The sequence below is a fragment of the Mauremys reevesii genome, linkage group 2, assembly GCF_016161935.1.
Source record: "Mauremys reevesii isolate NIE-2019 linkage group 2, ASM1616193v1, whole genome shotgun sequence".
Taxonomy (NCBI): domain Eukaryota; kingdom Metazoa; phylum Chordata; order Testudines; family Geoemydidae; genus Mauremys; species Mauremys reevesii.
Genome location: NC_052624.1, coordinates 245,039,615 through 245,062,644, shown reverse-complemented (window position 1 = coordinate 245,062,644; position 23,030 = coordinate 245,039,615). Strand labels below are relative to the sequence as shown.

At 40.8% G+C, this 23,030-nt stretch overlaps 1 long non-coding RNA gene across 2 annotated transcripts in view; it reads left to right on the top strand.

Annotated features, from left to right (window-relative positions):
• Window positions 1–23,030, top strand: part of LOC120399534 — a 54,922-nt gene that overhangs the window by 21,373 nt on the left and 10,519 nt on the right. For both annotated transcript variants that reach the window (XR_005595215.1, XR_005595216.1), the window contains exon 3: window positions 21,986–22,053. This is a non-coding gene — a long non-coding RNA (uncharacterized LOC120399534). The remainder of the gene's footprint in view (window positions 1–21,985; window positions 22,054–23,030) is intronic.

The window sequence follows — 23,030 nt, the reverse complement described above, 5'->3', positions numbered from 1 at the left end:
CGAACTGCTATAATACACAGGATCAATTTTGTTCTCATGTACCTGAATGTAAATCCAGAGCAACTCAAGATTTATACTGGGATAAGTGAGAGTTAAATATGGCAAGGAGAAAGGAGAGCTACAGAGCAGACAGCAATCATGCCACTTTTACATCAGTGTAACTTCACCGACTTTCAGTGTAAGTAGGAAACTTGGGCCCAGGATGTATATTCAGAGAGTAGAGAAGTGCATGGAAGGAAGAAATACGGTGCCTGATTTTCCTCTCTCATTGCTGTGTCACCAGTGGAACCCTACTGAGTTTAATGCAGTTATTCCTGTTTTACATTACAATTAGTGAGATCAGAAGCAGGCCACATAATTCCTTTCCAAAACTGGGTAACTTTTAATTTAAAAAAATCATATTATTTCAAACAAAATTCTTAGCAGATATTGTACATCATGTCTAAATCCATGGATTCCAGTGCCAAAAACACCAAAACCTCTCATAAGTCACAGGAGCCCCCATCAGAAATTCTTTAAAATCAGCTAAAGAGAAGCAGCTTCTAACCCCCTCCTTGATGCTGCAAGTGCCACCGTGAGGCCTTTCATGTTAAGGGAATGTGAGTGCCTCACTGAGTGGGAGCTGTCAGGGAGATTTGGTCTTGTCCTGGAGGAGGTTTGATGTCAGTAGGAGCAGGATGGGAATGGATTGGGGAAATTGGATGTATATATTATATGAGGTAAACAACAATTTCTGAATTACAGGGCTATAATTCTGCAGAGGCTGAGGACTATACAAACCTGTCAAGCTTTGCTTTTTTGGTTTGATATTACTAGAGCTTCTTGAAGGAATTGTATCCCCATAATTCACACTTGTCCATTATTTATTCTCTCTATCACATATATAGTGAATATACATGTAGCATGTGTATGCAGACTTTATGTATGTGATTTTATTCTTGTGTGTGTGTGTGCACATTCATGCATTGCACACAAATGCCTTGCAAAATATGGCTGCTACACATTTTGAAGTGTATTCCTGTGGTATCTGAGAAGTGAGTAACAAAGACAACCTCATACTGTTCTCAGAACTAAATAGATGGAATTTAAAAAGCAAATGTCAAGAAACACAAGAACAAATTACAAGAAATCTTTAAGTATATCAGAAACATGAGAGAATTGGTCAGTTTCTAGACTATCAAAGGGTTAAGGGAGCAATTAAGGAGTATTACTACATTGTAGAGAAGCTAAATAATTTAATTGCATCAGTCTTCACAGAGGTTGTTGGGGAGATACTTACATTGGACCTACTCTTATCAAATAACAAAGAGGAAATAATGTCAGAGATTGAGTTTTCAAAAGAGGAGACGCAGGAACAAATTGACAAATTAATGAGCAACAAGCTTCCAGGACTGCATGGCATAACAATCAAAAATTCTAAAGGAACATAAGAATGAAGAAGTTGAGCTGCTAACACAAATACATATTCTATCGTTAAAATCAGCAAGTACATTGGGGGACTGAATGATAGCAAATATCATAACTATCGTTAAAAAAGATGCTAAGGGGTGATCCTGGGAATTACAGACCAGTAAGCTTTACTTCAAGTAATTTGGTTGAAATGCTAATTAAAAATGGATTTATAAAGCACCCAGATGACATGATATGACAAGGACAAATGAACACTGCTTCTATAAAGGAAAATCTTGTGTCTCTAAGCTACTAGAATTCTTTGAGCATGTCAGCAGAATAGTGGCTAAAGACAGATTGGATGACATAATTTGTGGTCTTTCAAAAAGCCTCTGATTTCAGTCAGAGTTCTGGTAGAATAAAGTATTAGACATAAGTTAGGGTGGCTGGACTAAAATAATTAAAATTAAAATTTAAATTAGGTTATCATTTACTTTGAGTTAATAGGCCTGATTCTGATCTTATAGTTGTGTAATTCAGGAGTAATTTAGATATGATTTGCTTATATAAACTCATGATTAGAGTCCACTGTATTTTAAACATCGCCTTCTCTCAAAAGTTTTTCAGTCTCTGATTCTCTCTTAGTTTTCTGTTTCCTCTTTTTTTTTTATTTATATTGACTTTATTGCTCTATGTTCTCATCCCTTTTCCAACTAATTGATTTTCCTTTTTGCTTCTTGGATCAATTTCTTCTTGGGGTTTTCATTTTGGGTCTTCTGAAAATTTCTTCTCTGAAAGCTAGTCTAATGCTTGCATAGTACTAGTAAAAGTGTTGCAGGGATGGAATTGCATTAAGAATGTTGGCTGGCAAGTGACAGAGGTTCTGTCTAGAAAGGTCCGCTGATTGGTCAAATATGGTCCGCTGATTGGATCATTAATTTCCTTGGTATGAACCAGGTACTCACTGGGTCCGCAACAAGAAAACTGCTCCATTGTCCCCTCATTACTCTGCAGCAGAATACCGTGCTTTGGTCTGGCTCCATTTATCTCACGTCAAGTTGGTTGACTCATAACTACACTCAACCATGCTCATCATAAATAGGACAATTTGACCCACACCGATCATGTGGCTCCCCATGTTAAGCAACATCATTCCTCCACACATCCATCATGAGGGTGCTACAGCCAGAATGGTTGAGAAGTTCAGGGCAAACCTGAGCCTCTCATAACTGACCTGACCATGTGTGTACCTGGCTTTGATTTGCCACGATGTTCATGGGCTTTTCTGAACCAATTATGAATGGACAGGGTCAATGTACATCCAACCTTCACACCTGGGGCCAACAGGAGGATCTTACATGTGACTGGTGACTGATGATCACTGATGACTGCCCTCTGACCAAATTTGATGGTCATCTGAGGACTACGTATTTTACTGATGAGACTGCCACAAATTGGCTGGGTAAGCTATGCATCCAGTAAGAAGAGGACTCAAGATTTACATCTGTGTGAGGGCAGAATCAGGATCACTTGTGTCCATTTTCTGGAATTGTATAGACAAAGATTTTTTTTGTCTCTCAAACCTCAACCCTACCTTGCTGGATCAGGGATCAGATTGTGTTACCCTTACTGATGATGAATAGCATCTTACTTCACAGGTAGTCCCTTTGGGTGAAATTCCTGGCCCCAATGAAGTCAATGTGAGTTTTGCCATTGATTTCAGTGGGGCCAGGATTTCACCCATTGACTTCAATGTGGCTACTCCTGGTGCAAGGTACTATTCAGTGTCAGTAATGGTATCACAGATGGGTCCCTAAATTAGGACTCTTGTTGATTACTCATAATTAGGGATGAAATTTCAGATTTAGGGCCTAATTATTTCCTCCTTTACACTCATGTAAATAAAGAGCTACTCTCCAGAAATCAATGGATCAACATTATAGAACTGGTGTAAGCGAAAGGAGACCAAAGTCCATTGCTTTGAAATTTCCAGCTGATATACTAATTGAAGCACTGTTTACATATGGATCCAAAGTCTGTATTCATCTGCATCTATACAAACCCACTGATTTCAAGGGGCTGCACAAGCAGAAGCAAGAGTAGAATTTGCGCCATAATCTTTTGGGGACTGGATGTTTTAAAAAAATAGCTATGGAATTCAGAGATTTTTAACTTTGGATCACTGGTTCAAATCCAGCCCAGATTCTTAGTGACTGAAAATTGTCATCTGACAGCTGTGAGACAGTAGATGGTCCTACTCCACTCCATAGTGAATAGGGGCTTTAGTCCTGTTGGCAGTCACTGCAGAGGTCTAACACTGAATGGCAGACAGATTTATCTATCCTGTCAAACCTAGTAATCGTCCCTCAATGAGAGGGTTGAGGTACATTGGTAGAGCATTGCATGGTAATTTGCACTATGACTTTCCTCATGGTAGATGAAGAGGAGCAGTATTCGGGGTTGTATATCTATCATCTCCCCTGAGCAGTATATTTCCTAAAAACAAAAAAACAACAAACCAAAAAATGACAGGTGGGCAGGGAATGGTGCTGCGACAGGGTGGAATTTCTATTCTATGAGGTAGGTTTTCTATTTCAATTGCTTGTGGGACATTTATGCTTGTGGGACATTACACCCACTTGGACAGTTATACATTGTTATCTAATGACATCATTAACCAAGTTTATATATATATATAAAAATCCATAGATCACCACAGTTTACATGTTGGATAATTTTACAGCTTAGTCTGGAACCACTGCAGGTTTTTATCTCAAGAAATAACGAAACCTGTGTTTGATTTACTAAATAGTGTCTAACCTGTCTCATAGAAGATGAAAATGTAGTTCCGAAGCTGTTGCAAATATGTGTTAATTAAAGGTGAATACAGGCACAAATTAATTTTTCATATTTATAAAGGCCAATGAACTAATTAAAAAGTAGATTTGTAATGAGTTTTATTTCTACATATTTTAAATGCTAGTATTGTTAATTACAATAATCTAATGTCTAACATAGATGGCTAACATAGTGAATACCAGTGAAAATGAAGTAGGATCAGAGTCTAAAATAGGGAAAGAACAAGTCAAAAGTTATTTAGACAAGTTAGATGTCTTCAAATCAGGGCTTGATGAAATGCATCCTAGAATACTCAAGGAGCTGTCTGATTTGATATCTGAACCATTAGCAATTATCTCTGAAAAGTCATGGAGGACAGGAGACATTCCAGAAGACTGGAAAAGGGCAAATATAGTGCCCATCTATAAAAAGGGAAATAAGGACAACCTGGGGAATTACAGACCAGTCAGCATAAATTCTGTACCCAGAAAGACAATGGAGCAAATAATTAAGAAATCAATTTACAAACACCTAGAAGATAATGAGGTGATAAGTGACAGTCAGCATGGATTTGTCAAAAACAAATCATGTCAAACCAACCTGATAGCTTTCTTTGATGGGGTAACAAGCCTTGTGGATGGGGGGAAGTTGAAGGCATGGTATATCTTGACTTTAGTAAGGCTTTTGATACTGTCTTGCATGACCTTCTCATAAAAAAAAACTAGGCAAATACAACCTAGATGGAGCTACTATAAGGTGGGTGCATAACTAGTTGGAAAATCATTCCCAGAGAGTAGTTATCAGTGGTTCATAGTCATGCTGGAAGGTCATAACAAGTGGGGTCCCGCAGGGATCAGTTCTGGGTTCTGTTCTGTTCAATATTTTCATCAATTATTTAGATAATGGCATAGAGAGTACACTTATAAAGTTTGTGGATGATACCAAGCTGGGAGGAGTTGCAAGTGCTTTGGAAGATAGGATTAAAATTCAAAATGATCTGGACTAACTGGAGAAATGGTCTGAAGTAAATACAGTAGGACGATATTCAATAAGGACAAATGCAAAGTACTCCACTTTGGAAGGAACAATCAGTTGCACACATACAAAATGGGAAATGACTGCCTAGGAAGGAGTACTGCGGAAAGAGATCTGGGGATCATAGTGGATTATACACTGTTGACTCATTTAGCTTAACACTGTTGCAAAAAAAGCAAACATCATTCTGGAATGTACTAGCAGGAGTATTGCAAGCAAGATACGAGAAGGCTGATTAGGCCTCAACTGGAGCATTGTGTCCATCATTGGGGATTTTTAAGAGCAGGTTGGACAAACACCTGTCAGGGATGGTCTAGATAATACTTAGTCCTGCCTTGAGTGCAGGGGACTTGACTAGATGACCTCTCAAGGACCCTTCCAGTTTTATAATTCTATGATTGTTTATTACAATAATCAAGAAGCTGTGTAGTCTAGATAAATGAATAAAGGTTTGGGAGACAGTAAATACTGCATTCTAATCATACTTCTGCCTTGGGCAAGTCTTCTAACTTCTCAGTTTTCCTATCTGCAAAATGGGGATAATAATCCTCATGGCATTTCTCGAAGGTAGGTGAACATGCATTAACTAGTTAGTTTCTGTACAGCACATTGAACATTTTGGGCCATAGTCTCCTTTTTGATGTCCTCCGAGGGGCTCACAGTGGTATCAGTCAGCAGAGCATATGGGGCCAGAGTCTAATATTTTCTGGCCCCTTTGCATTTCTCTAGTGGCATAAAAGGGCCAGAAAGCTGCTGGATCTCCCCAGCTGTGGATTTCCCTGGTATGGAGATATCAACACCGCTGCAGCCCCAAAAGTAGGAGGTGGGTGTATTGAGGGTCGAGGGGGGCCTCACTGGAGCTCTTTTTTGCTCTGGTTGCCCTTGACTGGCAAATAGCCCCTTAAGTGTAATAGCCAGCCAATGCAGATGAGAGTAGCCCTGAGGCTAATCTGATCTATCTTGAGGCTGGTAGAATCAGGCCCAGAATTAAGGGCTCATTCCCTTGCAAAAGTGATTTTATCAAGTATAAAAAGTAGGATTTAAGTGGTTCCAAGTAATAACACACAGAACAAAGTTAGTTACCAAGCAAAATAAGACAAAACACGCAAGTCTAAGCCTAATACATTAAGGACCTGATTACAAATAAAATCTCACCCTCAGAGATGTTCCAATAAGCTTCTTTCACAAACTGGACTCCTGCCTAGTCTGGGCCCAACCCTTTCCCCTGGCACAGGTCTTGTGAGCTCCAGCTCAGGTGGTACCTACAGGATTTCTCATGACTGGAACCTCCTTTGTTCTGTTCCATCCCCTTAGATAGCTTGGGCACAAGGCAGGAATCTTTTGTCGCTCTGGGTGCCCACCCCTCCTTCTAGATGTAAAAGCCCCAGGTTTAAGATGGATTCCTGTACCAGGTGACATGGTCACATGTCCTGTGAGACCCCAAGCCTTCATTCATAGATTCATAGATTCTAGGACTGGAAGGGACCTCGAGAAGTCATCGAGTCCAGTCCCCTGCCCTCATGGCAGGACCAAATACTGTCTAGACCGTCCCTGATAGACATTTATCTAACCTACTCTTAAATATCTCCAGAGATGGAAATTCCACAACCTCCCTAGGCAATTTATTCCAGTGTTTAACCACCCTGACAGTTAGGAACTTTTTCCTAATGTCCAACCTAAACCTCCCTTGCTGCAACTTAAGCCCATTGCTTCTGGTTCTATCCTTAGAGGCTAAGGTGAACAAGTTTTCTCCCTCCTCCTGATGACACCCTTTTAGATACCTGAAAACTACTATCATGTCCCCTCTCAGTCTTCTCTTTTCCAAACTAAACAAACCCAATTCTTTCAGCCGTCCTTCACAGGTCATGTTCTCAAGACCTTTAATCATTCTTGTTGCTCTTCTCTGGACCCTCTCCAATTTCTCCACATCTGTCTTTAAATGTGGTGCCCAGAACTGGACACACTACTCCAGTTGAGGCCTTACCAGCGCAGAGTAGAGCGGAAGAATGACTTCTCGTGTCTTGCTCATAACACACCTGTTAATGCATCCCAGAATCACGTTTGCTTTTTTTTGCAACAGCATCACACTGTTGACTCATATTTAGCTTGTGCTCCACTATAACCCCTAGATCCCTTTCTGCCGTACTCCTTCCTAGACAGTCTCTTCCCATTCTGTATGTGTGAAACTGATTGGTCCTTCCTAAGTGGAGCACTTTGCTTTTGTCTTTGTTAAACTTCATCCTGTTTACCTCAGATCATTTCTCCAATTTGTCCAGATCATTTTGAATTATGACCTTGTCCTCCAAAGCAGTTGCAATCCCTCCCAGTTTGGTGGTATCTGCAAACTTAATAAGAGTACTTTCTATGCCAATATCTAAGTCATTGATGAATATATTGAACAGAGCCGGTCCCAAAACAGACCCCTGCGATACCCCACTTGTTATACCCAGCAGGATTGGGAACCATTAATAACTACTTTCTGAGTACCGTTATCCACCCACCTTATAGTAGCCCCATCTAAATTGTATTTGCCTAGTTTATCGATAGGAATATCATGCGAGACGTATCAAATGCCTTCCTAAAGTCTAGGTATACCACATCCACCGCTTCTTCCTTATCCACAAGACTCATTATCCTATCAAAGAAAGCTATCAGATTGGTTTGACACGATTTGTTCTTTACAAATCCATGCTGGTTATTCCCTATCACCGTACCACCTTCCAAGTGTTTGCAGATGATTTCCTTAATTACTTGCTCCATTATCTTCCCTGGGACAGAAGTTAAACTAACTGGTCTGTAGTTTCCTGGGTTGTTTTTATTTCCCTTTTTATAGATGGGCACTATATTTGCCCTTTTCCAGTCTCCTGGAATCTCTCCCGTTTCCCATGGTTTTCCAAAGATAATAGCTAGAGGCTCAGATACCTCCTCTATTAGCTCCTTGAGTATTCTAGGATGCATTTAATCAGGCCCTGGCGACTTGCAGGCATCTAACTTTTCTAAGTGATTTTTAACTTGTTCTTTTTTAATTTTATCTTCTAAACCTACCCCCTTCCCATTAGCATTCACTATGTTAGGCATTCCTTCAGACTTCTCGGTGAAGACCGAAACAAAGAAGTCATTAAGCATCTCTGCCATTTTCAAGTTTCCTGTTACTGTTTCTCGCTCCTCACTGAGCAGTGGGCCTACCCTGTCCTTGGTCTTCCTCTTGCTTCTAATGTATTGATAAAAAGTCTTCTTGTTTCCCTTTATTCCCGTAGCTAGTTTGAGCTCATTTTGTGCCTTTGCCTTTCTAATCTTGCCCCTGCATTCCTGTGTGGTTTGCCTATATTCATCCTTTGTAATCTGTCCTAGTTTCCATTTTTTATATGACTCCTTCTTAATTTTTAGATCATGCAAGATCTCGTGGTTAAGCCAAGGTGGTCTTTTGCCACATTTTCTATCTTTCCTACCCAGCGGAATAGCTTGCTTTTGGGCCCTTAATAGTGTCCCTTTGAAAAACTGCCAACTCTCCTCAGTTGTTTTTCCCCTCAGTCTTGATTCCCATGGGACCTTACCTATCAGCTCTGAGCTTACCAAAATCCGCTTTCCTGAAATCCATTGTCTCTATTTTGCTGTACTCCCTTCTACCCTTCCTTAGAATTGCAAACTCTATGATTTCATGATCACTTTCACCCAAGCTGCCTTCTACTTTCAAATTCTCAATGAGTTCCTCCCTATTTGTTAAAATCAAGTCTAGAACAGCTTCCCCTCTAGTAGCTTTTTCAACCTTCTGAAATAAAAAGTTGTCTGCAATGCAGTCCAAGAACTTATTGGATAGTCTGTGCCCCACGGTATTATTTTCCCAACATATATCTGGATAGTTGAAGTGCCCCATCACCACTAAATCTTGGACTTTGGATGATTTTGTTAGTTGTTTAAAAAAATCCTCATCCACCTCTTCCACTTGGTTAGGTGGCCTGTAGTAGACTCCTAGCATGACATTACCCTTGTTTTTTACCCCTTTTAGCCTAACCCAGAGACTCTCAACACTTCCGTCTCCTATGTCCATCTCCACCTCAGTCCAAGTGTGTACATTTTAATATATAAGGCAACACCTCCTCTCTTTTTCCCGTCTGTCCTTCCTGAGCAAGCTGTACCCATCCACACCAACATTCCAATTGTGTATTATCCCACCAAGTTTCAGTGATGCCAACAATGTCGTTGTATTTATTTATTAGCACTTCCAGTTCTTCCTGCTTATTACCCATACTTCTCACATTTGTATATAGGCATCTAAGATACTGGTTTGATCTTGCCTCCTAGTTTTGCCCTGACCCTCCTTTCTCTCTGCCATTATAGCCCACGCTCCCTCTTGTTTCCAACCCATCTCCCAGGTCTTCATGTTCTCCACTTACCTGTGGGCTTTACTCACCTGTCCCTGTCGAACCTAGTTTAAAGCCTTCCTCACTAGATTAGCCAGTCTGTGTGCAAATAGGGTCTTTCCCCTCCTCAAAAGGTGAACGCCATCTCTGCCTAGCAGTCCTTCCTCGAATAGCATCCCATGGTCGAGGAAGCCAAAGCCCTCCTGGTGACACCATCTTTGCAGCCAGGCATTCACCTCCATGACACATCTGTCTCTGCCCGGGCCCCTACCTTTGACAGGAAGAATTGAAGAGAATACCACCTGTGCTCCAAACTCCTTCACCCATACTCCCAGAGCCCTGTAGTCACTCTTGATCCGCTCAGTGTCACACCTCGCAGTATCATTTGTGCCCACGTGGATGAGTAGCATGGGATAGTAGTCAGAGAGCTGGATAATCCTCAACAATGCCTCTGTAACATTTTGGATTCGGGCCCCCAGCAGGCAGCATACCTCCCGAGATGAAATGTCAGGGCAACAGATGGGCACCTCCGTCCTCCTCAGCAGAGAGTCTCCAACCACCACTACCCTACGTTTCCTATTTGCAGTGGTGGCAGCAGACCTCCCAGCCTTAGGGGTACAAGGCTTCTCCTCCTTTACACCAGCTGCCAGTGTCCACTCCTCCACCAGTGGTGTGTCAGCAGTCCCATGGACACTGTCCAGGAATTGCTCGTGGATTCGGATGCTCCTCAACCTAGCCACCTCCTCCTGTAGCTCTCCCACCTGCTGCCTGAGAGATTCCACCAGTAAGCACCTTTCACATTGGATGCCCCCACCAGCCTGGATATCAGTAAGTGGAAATTGCAAGTTACAGTCCCTGCAAAAACACACCAGGATCTGGGTAGAAGCATCCATGCTCAGGCGCTTTGTCTGGCTACAGGCGCAGGTGGAGAAGACAGAAGCAGTGCTGGCACAGGTGTTGCAGGTCTTCCTAACCATCGTAACCCACTCTCTGTCAAACTCCCCTGTCTGCTCTGCCTCTGACTTTTAAAGCCTACTTGCCTAGGTCAGTCCCACCCCCTCATGAGTCACAATGGGGAAGGCCAATCAAAGGCAATCAAGGGAACAATCAAGGGAACAAGGTCAGGCACTCAGTCCCAACTGCCACAGCAGCTGTAACTGAAACTGAAGTCACCTGAAATCAGAATCACAATTAAAATTCAAACAGTCCAGCACACTCACTCACACCAACAGCTAGTAATCTCACCTAGTAGCCTGTTCAGCAGCGGGATCTCTTGCTCTCCCTCTCAAACTCCCCTGTCTGCAGCCCCCGTCCACTCTGCTCCCCTGGTTCCTCTGGCTTGACTCACAGGAAGGTTTGCAAGTAAACAGAGCCATTTACAACTAATTGTCCTCATTGATGGGAGCCATCAAGATTCCAAACCACCATTAATGGCCCACACTTTGCATAATTACAATAGGACCTCAGAGTTCTATTTCATATTTCTAGTTTCAGATACAAGAATGATACATTTATACAAATAAGATGACCACACTCAGTAGATTATAAACTTTGTAATACCTTACAAGATACCTTTTGCATGAAGCATATTCCAGTTACATTATATTCACAATCATTAGCATCTTTTCATAAAATCATATGGAGTGCAATGTCACAGTGATATCTAAATTTCACTATCATGTTGCTCGTTACTTGGTCTACCCTGCTCATGTGTTTTAATGTAGTACTGTTTGAAACAGTATGATGTTAAAGCACATGGAGGAGCCTTTAGCAATAGCAGGGATTGGGTGATTGTGAGGGAGTTTAGGACGACAGGCCTGTGGTATCCAAGGATGTACTGCTAGAGGCAGAAGGGAAATGACGGCAGGAGAATAGAAGTATGGTAGCAGGGAAATGAGTGGTGCTTTTTATAGATAGTGATCAAGTTAATACAAGTGTGATCTACTTGCTTTGTGCCAAAGTCTGGATATTGTTGTGTGGGTAGATGCACAGAGCAGGAAAAGAATCAGAAATTAGACAGGCAGGAAAAAAAATAAGGGGGAGGAAGAATGAAAGAGAGATTCAGGATGAGCTTCAAGTATCTTGACTGGAAAGTGAAGGAAAATAAATGTAATGCTGGCTTTGTGAAGGGTTTTGGACACATCCAAAACCTTAGAGTTTTGATTAAGGGGAAGGAGCAGGAAAGGGGTTCATCATGATGCCTGCTAGTGAAGGCAGGGGGGTGGACTAGATGACCTTTCAAGGTCCCTTCCAGTTCTAGGAGATTGGTATATCTCCAATTATTATTATTATATATTATTATTATTATATATATTATTTTGTTGTTGTTGGGATATGACTGACCTTTCATTAGGTGGAGGGCAGGTGAACAGGACTACACTATAAATAATTAATAGGTCAGTTTTGAAACCATAGGATAGTGGCAGAGGGGTTTATAGCTGTCCACACACAGTGGGAATATTTTAGTTGCCAAAAAGCTACATGTCAAAATAGGGAAAAGAGGCAGAGGGAGAAGACAGAAGAAAGTGGAGAAGGAAAAGTCAAATGAATTTTGTGCCAGTGCTAGGATCATACTAATAAGATTTCCCCTGAAATTAGAAGTATATATGTGGAATGGAAGGCTGATATAATTGGAGTGACAGAAACTTGGTTATTATTAAGACATTAGCTAGAAAATTAAACCACTTAAATAGAATTGAGGGAAAGGATAGGCAACGCAAAGTGAAGGGAGAGTGGCAATTCCACAGCAATATGACTGAGTAGGATCCCTGTGGTGGATCATTTAAACTAAAAAAATAAAAACTATGGGCCAAAATCTGCTCTTAGCTGAATTCAGCATTTCCCTCCATTTATGTTGTTGAGAGTTGAATTTGGACTCATCTTTGAACCAGCATTTTTCTTCTTTACAATACCGCTACCAAAAAGTGATTTAGATCATGGCTGACTTGTCGAAAGTGAAACAGAACTGTAACATTTCACTGCACATACAGACAGATAATGGGACATCATTATACAAAGAGACATTTTATATTTATTTATTTATTTGCTAATAATAATTTAATAAAAGCAGCAAAGAATCCTGTGGCACCTTATAGACTAACAGACGTTTTGGAGCATGAGCTTTCGTGGGTGAATACCCACTTCGTCGGATGCAATTTAATAGTATGTTAGGCTGGGATGTTCAAAGATTCTTAGTGGAGTAAGGTGCCCAACTGCCAGCAACTTTCACTTTATTCCTTTAGGTCTATTTGAAAATCCCAGCCTACCAATCTATCTCTGTTTCCCAAAAATGTATCTCTCTAACTCATGCTCAGTCTCTCTCTGTCTCCCTCATGCTTGCCCTGCATTTCCTGTCCCGCCATTCTTTTTTTAAAGTTCTCTAAAAATGCCAATAGATGCTCAATGGCTAGAACACAGGTGCATGAGGAAAAAGGGCACTTAGAATGTTTAGGTGGGCTTACATGGTGCCTATCTACTCTTATAAAAAAACATCACAAGTGCCTAAATGGTGTGCTTGCAAACCTATGTGTATCATTAGGTGCTTGAATACCTTTGTAAATCAGGACCCATGTCTTTAACTTTGCTGTGCTGGTTTATTGTTGTCTTATTTCTTCCTCTTCTTTTCTTGTTCTAGGCATTAAATCTTCTCTAGGAATAAGTGGATCTTGGGGTTCCATGGTTTCTGTGGGAGGAATCTCTGCTTGCTCATTTCAGATTCAACCTGGAGGGATGATTGTCATGACTGGAAAGTTAAAATCAAAGGTTATAATCTATTTAGGAAAAATTGAGTGGGCAAAAGGGGAGTGTAACTAGCATTCTATGTCAAAAATGGCATAACCTATTTCCAAGTCACTGATAACTTGGAAGAAAATGATCTTGTATGCTTATGGATCAATGTCCTAATAGATAAAGCACAAGATGGGGTATTAATTGGATCTACTACAGACCATTAGTTCACACTAGGAAACAGGATGACTGCCTCTGATAATTCGTCTCTTTGCTATAGTTTCTACCAATTTTCCCGGAACTGAAGTTAGGCTTTCTGGCCTGTAATTTCCAGGATTGCCTCTGGAGTCCTTTTTAAAAATCAGTGTTATATTAGCTACCTTCCAATCCTCTGGTACAGAGACTTGTTTCAGCAATAGGTTACATACTACAATGAGTAGTTCTGCAATTTCATATTTGAGTTCCTTCAGAACTTTGGGTGAATACCATCTGGTTCTGGTGATTTATTACTATTTAATTTATCAGTTGGTTCTAAATCCTCCTCTACTGACACATCATTGTGGCACAGTACTTCAGATTTATTGCCCATATCAGAGATATTCTTTTTGGGCATCTCCCCCAAATTCTCTTCAGTGAAGACTGATACTAGGATATAGACTTCCTCCTCTAATAAATTCATCCCTAAGGGATGTCTTCACCCAAACAGTGTGCTCCTCCACACCAGTCAGCTTTCTCCTAACCCTTAGTTTAAAATCTCCTCTATGACATTTTAAATTTTACATGCCAACAATTTGGTTCCATTTTGGTGTAAGTGGAGCCAATCTCTCCTGTATAGGCCTCTCCTTCCCCAAAAGGTTCCCCAGTTCCTAATAAATTTAAATCCCTCCTCCCTATACCATCATCTCATCCATGCATTGAGACCCTTGCAGATCTGCCTATATTCCTGGGCCTGTGTGTGGAACTAGAAGCATTTCAGAGAATGTTATCATGGTGGTCATGGACTTAATCTCTTACCTTGTAGCCTAAATTTGGCCTCTGGGACCTCTCTCCTACCTTTCCCTATGTAACTGAAATCTACATGTACCACAAACACTGCCTCCTCTCCAGTACTGCCTATAAGGTTATCTAGATGTCTTGAAAGGTCTGCAACATTCACATCTGGCAGGCAATTCAACCTGTGATTCTCGGATCATCGCAAACCCAACTATCTATGTTTCTAATAACTGAATATACCCCTACTATTGCCTATATCAGTGGTCTCCAACCTTTTCATCTGGCAGGCGCCAGACGAAGGACCGTGATGGCAGTGGAGCATCTGCCAAAATGCCTCCGAATTTTGTCGGTGGCAAGTGGCATCATCGAGAGGCGTTGCTGCCAAATTTCTGCGGCGTTTTGGTGGCGACGCCTCTCGATAACGTCACTTGTCGGTGGCAAGTGGCGTCATTGAAAGGCGTCGCCGCCGAATTTCTGCGGTGTTTCGGCGGCAACACCTCTTGATGATGTCACTTGTCGGCAAGTGGCATCATTGAAAGGCGTCGCCGCCGAATTTCTGCGGCATTTTGGCGGCGAGGCCTCTCAATGATGCCACTTGCCACCGACAAGCAACGTCATCAAGAGGCGTCGCCGCCGAAACGCCGCAGAAATTCGGCGGCATTTCAGCGGATGCTCCACCGCCGGCCAGGACGCAGGTGCATTTAGATGCCCCTGCGGGCACCATGTTGGGGATCCCTGGCCTATATCTTTCTAATAACTGGGGTTCCCACCCCTGGAAGGATATCCTCAGTGTGAAAGGCTACCATGACATCATTTGGAAGGTAGATCCAAGCTATGGGATCATTTCTCTCTAATCCAGCTTGATGGTTTCCTGCCCCAAGACTTTAATCTTCCTTAACAGCACAGGGGCTGTTGAACAGGTAGTGGGACCACTGTACTATTTTCCTGAAAGTCTTCTTTGTGTACCTCTGCTCATCCATTTCAGCCACTCTAGCCTCAAGAGCCCATACTCTGGCTCTGAGTGCTGCGAGTTGCTTGCACCATGCACACTCTTACACTATGTGCCCATGAGGCAGGTAATCATGCATGTTGCACTCTATACAATAAATGGGGTAGCCTCCACCCTGTTGCTGGTTTTCTGCCTCCTTTTTTGCCTCCCACCCTTTTTTTTAATGTAACCTAAATTTAGGGAATGTTTGTTAGGCACATTTGAGTTTTCTTTATTCTGTTTGTTAGTTTTCCTGGGGACTTGGTGCCTTTCTAATTGTTATAATCCTCCAGACTCCTCCCACTGCAGCTGAACTTTCACTGCATTCAAGCTCTCCTCACCTTGGTGGCTAATTTTGTCAGGAGCTCTCTCTGCTATAACTGTGCTAGGCCATCCCCACCCCCCACCTCCTGTTGGTTACTTGTGTACTGGCCTCTCCAGGCTATCCCTTTGATCAAGGAGCATTGCTAATGCTGATCACTATGTTTGGTAATAAACTGGTCTCCAGGAGGGGTATTGTTTAAACAAAGGAGCCTGGCTTGGAGTCCTTGAGGTATCTGAAAAGGGCAACTGAGGCAGGTGTGCCTGTCATGCTGTGGCTTGCTGCAGGAGAGCACCCACTCACCCTGTCATTTGTATCTAGAACTGAAGTCAAGGGGAATTTTGAGTGTGATAGGACTGTAAGATTGGGTATAGATTGTAATATTGGTGTCTCAGATTTAGATTTGTCTTTTGACTGAGTTTGCTTACCAGTACACCTCTACCCTGATATAACGCCACCCGATATAACACAAATTCGGATATAATGCGGTAAAGCAGTGCTGGGGGGAGGGACTGCACGCTCCAGCAGATCAAGACAAGTTCAATATAATGCAGTTTCACCTATAACTCGGTAAGATTTTTTGGCTCCCGAGGACAGCGTTATATCAAGGTATAGATGTATTAGAAGATAGTTTACTTTTGTAGAGTACTCTAAAATATTTCTAATGGTAGTTTTTGGAAACAAGAGATGTACTTCTCCAGTTGATGGCAAGTTCTTCTATAATATTTTCTCTTTAATTATTTTGCTCTGTTAAACTGAGATGTAATTGGCGCTTCAAAGTGATAAGATTATTTTAAGAACCTATTTAAAGAAAAACAGTGGTGTAAACCTAGCAGAAAAAAAACACACCTTTTTTCTTGCAATATCACAGTTTTTGAATCCATGCCCATATTACAGTGTGTAAGTTTCTAATAAAGACATCTCTGGAATACAGCATTGAATCTTGATTATGCTGCTCTTGAGAGGTCAATTCTTTCAGTTATGTGCATATTCCTCCATAAATGTACGAAGTCTTTCAAGTTAAGTGTGTTTAAGGGGCTTTTGTATGGAAAACTAATGCTTTCTGTCATATGAATAGCCCAGGGATTGTGGAGTTGGCCAATGGTGCCCTGGGCATAGAGCAGCAGACACATTTACAGTGACTGTAAGTGGAAGAGAATGACCAGGGATTGCCCCAGCATAAGAAGTTGCTGAGTAGGGGGGAAAAAAAGGATGAGATTGGACACTGGGCTATGCCCTTCTCCTGCTTTCTGAAAGGGCAAGGTGCTTTAGCGTAACTATATGGCTGGGACTATAATCTGAGGCATGCTAGGAGCATTTCCATGTTCTGCTCAGGAAGTGTCCTTTGCCCACCCCCTCTACCCAACAAGATGTTCAGGCCCATGAGCTGTAGTAGGCAGGAATAAGACAAGGGAGAGATGGGGCAGCTAGAGGCACAGATTACAGTCCTGCTCTCATTTGCTGCAGGGATACTTGAGCAAAATAAACACTTTCCTGAACATATCTCTGAGTGGGCCTATTTCGGTGGTAGGGTAGGGATAAATAGATGCATGTTGACACAGAAGGAAACATTCTTGCATGCAAACAAACATGTTGGAGAGCCTCAGATTTGGTTACAAAATCATATGGAAAAGCCCAAAAATAACAAATTGTAGCACTTAACCTATTGCTCATGACATCTATTTACAGGATAAGGAATAGGAAAGAGGGATTGCATATGTACTTTAAGATTGGTATGTGAGAAATTCCTGGATGGTTCAAAGAATAGGATAATGAAATATGGAGCCATTTTTCCATTAGTCACCAAACTGAATCTGGATCTATTTGATAGTGGTAGACATGACCATTTGTCAATGGTTTGGTGGCCTGTATGAAATGAGTTAGTAGTGTAAAGTCCAATTCCTAGTATACAAGTGGCAACTGCCACAAAAACTACCAGTATAATGGACATTCATTGACACCCTTGTTGGCAATCTCAGCAGAAAGACTAATGACTGGTTGTGAAGGCTGAGCTCTCCTCCTCTTTAGGTCAGTGTTTAGGCACTTTTCCACACCAGTGGGGAAGACTAAGGCTTTGAGACTTTGCTAAGTATTCTGGAATACTCATGTACAATATATCATCTACACTTGATACATTACTGGAGTGCTCTGTAAATGAGAGGGGTATGTGTGCATAGTTGATAGATAAGGTGCCAGTGATATGCAACATAGTTTTTGGGTTTTGTAGGAACAACGAAACTTGTGCACTGCAAATGATTTCTTGTGTGTAGCTCTCTACATGGAACTCTTAACAGTAAGCCTGCTGAACATGCAATGTTAACACATGATGAGCAGAGCTGCCCAGCCTTATTCAGCAACAGCAACTTCCTCTCTATATTTACTGCTCATCTTTTCACCTGTGCACATGTTTACTGTATTGTAAAGTTAATTGTAAAACCATAACAATTTCTGCTTCCCGCCCCATAAAATAACAAATAGCAAATATATGATTAAATGTATTTGAATGGGAACAGAAAGGATTGTTACAGTTCAGGACTGAGAAAGGAAACCAAGTAAAGAAATATCAAATGAAGGCATTATCCTCATTTAATAATAAGCACCAAACTTGTAAAAATGGAGACCCATGTGCCAAAAAAAGCCTACATTTGTGTACTCAATTACCATGGTTGCAAGTGGCTGGTTAGGAGCTTAACTAGCTAGTGGTACATGTAATTACCTGATTAGCTATGCAGTTGTGGTAATTACACTCACACCTGCAGATGTACAATTGCACATGTCAGCAGGCCTCTCCTTTTTAACAATTAAGCCCACAGAATTTGTACAAGTGGGATACAGCCTGAATATTATGTGTGTATATTGCCAACACCCATGAATCTTCTATAGCAACTGTGATTCTGGATGTGCTCCACATACACAACTCCCATTGTTTTCAGTAGGAGTTACATGTGCAGAGCACTTGAAGAAATGAGCCAATAGTGGGTGCTCGGGTAAATTTGTAGGCCCAATTGTCATAACTGTGAGCTCAGCCCAGCTGAAGTTCATACTATGTCACAATAACCTATAATAACAAATATTGATGGGAAAAGGTACAAAAGGGAAACAGACTGAATTAGTCCAAACAAAAAGGCCTCCTGATGTAGCTCAAGGACTGTGTTAAGATCATGCTTGGTTAAAAAAAAAAAGTGTGCAACTGGAAGTCAGTGAATCAAAATCAGTGTGTCAGAAACTAGGCCCAATTGGACAAAATAATGAGGAGACGGACTATTCTGCCCGTGACCCCTTTGTGACTCCTTAAAGAAAGAGACTTTGGGGAGAAAAATTGGCTACTGGAGAGAGCTTCACCATCATGAGCTGCTACCCCCACCATCTCCTGGGACACCAGGCCTCCATCATCCTGTGAGATGTCCTGACCACACCAGGCCAGAGAGAGGGATCCAGATGACATTACCACCTCCAACAGCTCCAGCTGAATCCCAGACACCATCTGGGATGAAATGGGATTGGAGTTTAACAAGAGCAGTAAGAGCAGCTCTAGCTCATCCCAACTAACATCTTCTCTTTTTCCTAAAAGGACAGTTATGATTATCTTAAAGATTGTCAGATAAGGGGGAGATTTCCATCTTAAAACTCGCTCCAGCAAAAGGGAACAGGGATGTTGTTAAAATGAAAGACTTACTTAATACACCTCTACCTCGATATAACGCTGTCCTTGGGAGCCAAAAAAATCTTACCGCGTTATAGGTGAAACCGCATTATATCGAACTTGATTTGATCTGCCGGAGCGCTGCTTTACCATGTTATATCCAAATTTGTGTTATATCGGGTGGCGTTATATCGGGGTAGAGGTGTACTTTACATTTCAAATGCTTTAACTGGGTTTCCTTTTCTGTGCTTTTAATAAAAGGTTAAAAGGATTTTAATGGTGTGTTTGCCATGGTACTCAGCAGGCTGAGGTCTCTGAATACCAAACTCTGAACTTTAACACTGTTTAATGTTGGGCAGTGACTGGGTCATGTTAATACCTTTGACTCTTTTGGCCCATATATTCCATCTAAATTAATACAATAGTGGGCGGCTGTATCTGAGGGCCAGTCTACACTAGAAGCTGTGCCAGAGCTGGTAGCTATGTCAGTGGGACATTTCCCACTGACATAGCGCTGTCCACATAGCACTTAGGTTGACGTAACTTATGTTGCTCAGGGGGTGCCTTATTCACACCCCAGAGTGACATAAGTTATACTGAAGTAAGTGGTAGTGTAGAACCTGCCTGAGTCTCAAATGTGTTCTCCAAAGGCCCAAATCTGCATCACTAGAACTCCCACAGACTTCAGCAGAAGTTTCATCCACAGAGTGTCTGAAGGATTGATGTAAATAGCAGAGTTCTAACTTAGGGAACTGTTAGAAATTGTTGTGAGGAAGTCCTGGTGAGTTCCCACAGGTTCTCTTCATTCAGTGCTTCTGCATCCATAAAAAGTGTCATTCAAAAAATGGGCTAGAAACCCTGACACTGTCATTGCTTTTTTAGACAAGGAAAAGTGATTACATGGTGCATATTCCAACAATGATAATTTGGTGCTTATCTTGCATTATTTATGTGCACATGCCTCCCATTGAAGACAGTGGAAGTTTTTGATGCGTGCAGGCCATGGGAAGGGGGACCAATACAATTAGAAAAAAGAAAATAAAACCGAAGGAGAATTAATTACGTTAGGCATTTTTTTGGCTTTTTAATGAGGAAATGGAATTGTGAAATAGAACTACTGTATGTGAAACACTTTGACAGTTTAAAAACTGTTATTCACATCTGGTAAGACTGCTAATTTTTATTGCTATTAGCAGAACCATTCCCAGAACAACGGTTCTACAAGATTCAGTGATATTTGGGGATGACTTTGCTATTTGTAGCTATGTTGTTGTTGTTGTTGTTTTGGTTCCTTATCACTCCCCATTTACTGTGGTATTTGTTACTTATGATAAAAACAAGGGAGGAGCTATTGTATATCTCACCACATCTTATCTGATCCTTCTGGGGATCAGTGGAACTGGCAGCTGCCTTCTTAATCCTTCCCTGTGTGTATACTTCAGCAGATGGCAATTTTCACCCAGTGTCAATGGGCAGACGAGGGGCAGTTTACTTTATGGAATGAAAAAGGTTTAACAAAGGAAGGTGTGCAAATTATTACCCTTTCCAAGGGTGGTATGTAATGTTCAATACAAATAGTTATGACATGGCACTCTGTGAAAGTAACACATTTCAAATATATCACATGAATGTATGTATACATTGGAAATGTAGCTTCACACTGACCTATTTTTCCTAAGCCATGATGCACTTTTTCTAAGCAACTTGGCTGGAAAAATACATGTCTACTTTTGATCCTTATTCTTAAAACAAACAAAACAAAACCATTACTATAGAGGGGAAAGACTGTGGTGGTTATTTTTCTTCTTTTTTTTATTTTTCATTCTTTTTGTAACCAAGATACAAGAAAAGGTAACCTTAGCTTTTCTTTTTAGCAGGCACCTTCAAATGTATGAAATTTTCAAACACTGGGCCTCATCTTCAATTCCTTGAAGATGCAAAATTCACATTAAAGACAGTTGCATATTTTCGTGTGCAAAGTTTGGAAGATCAAGCCCACTGGGTTGTACAGTATATATCGTCCTTTATGTAGAAGCTGTAAGAATTTTATCATAGGATCATTTTACTTCTCCTATATTCACATATTTTATTTTCATTTGTAAATCCACACTTAGTGAAATACAGTGTGCATCCTAGTGCACAATTCTTTATAGCCTAATCTTTTCCTTTTGAATTAAGGGTATAATATGCATTCTAACGTGCATGTAAAATAACCAGTAAGAGGGGAAATTGCACAGGGCCAGATTCTGTCACGCTTATTCACCATAAGTAGTACCTTAGGCCACATACAGTCCTGTTAATTGCACAGGCTACTATTCAGGGTGAACAAGGGGCCAAATTCAGACCTGGAATCAATTGCTATTTGCCTTTCTCATCTGGATAGTTTTACCAAAGAAGGCAGCTACTTGCTTGAGTAAAAAAAGCAAGATTTTCCCTCTGGTATAAACATATGAAACTCCACTAATAGCAGTAGAGTTGCATCCACTGCATTAGAGCTGAATTTGACCCAATGTGAATACACAGTTTCTGATTTATTTGTTTTGTCATATCTCTATTTAATATTTTAATTAGAAATAGCTTAGCCTAAATGTCCCTCCTTTTCTTTTTATGTTTATAAAAGATTATCAGAAGTGTGATGGCAGTAGTTTGTTTTCTTGATGCTAAATTGTGTCAATTTTTTTAAATTGCAGCTCATCCTGAAAAGGACATTATGCCTAATTAGACACCTCTACCTGGATAAACAAAAGGGATATTGCATGTGAGTGAAATTTCAGTGGAATGCTCTGCAAGAACAAATTTTAAATTATATGTACACTTATTTTTGGCTATCAGTGCAACAAGAGTATTCAGTTCCTCTGAAATATGTATAAACATTTGACCTATTTATGACCTCAGGTGCACTTGGTTCACCTCCAACGACCAAATGAACCGATAACTGTAGCTAGTCAATAATCCAGGATTTAACTGGCCCAGGAGACATTAACATTAGTGTCTTATTGGTGATGTCTAAATTAGATGGCAGTCAGGTATGTGTACACTAGAGCAGCCATTAGAGTGGGCAGATGTGCTAAACTAATGGCTTATGGTAGGGATTGCTGCAACGGGAGTTCCTGGAGAAAAATGAGACTTTGGGTAATACAAAAGGGTGCTTTTCTACAAGCTATGTTTAATTGTAACAGCAATGTATTTTTTACAAAGATTCATTTGTGGAAAAAAATAAGTAAGTTATTAATTTAATTAACATAAAATATCTAATGTGGGTCTATAAAGCCTATATTGTAATATCATTAAACGTGAACAGTTTTTCTAATTATGTAAATACAGTGGACCTAAACCATAAGTGCAATGTGGAGTCATAATGTACAGTGGGGCCCTATTCACAGTACAACTAAAGCTTTACACATGTAAGCAAAAATGTCCATGATCTCACTACACCATAGAGAACTAACTAGCATTACTCCCACATCACAAAGAAAACAAAGTGCACAAGTGACATACGTAGCAGCATCTATGCAAATATCAGGCAGACGCAGAGATTTATATACACTTTACACACCCCTGAGGAAATACCCATTTTATATCATGGATGGAGCAGATGTATTTTCCTGTGTGAACAGAATATAATCAGAACAAAGTGTTCAATATATTCAAAACAAGCAAATATACACACCATCCCTTAATTTTACTGGTAAACTGGAATGGATCGCAATGTCATATCAGAGCTAATTAGAAGCT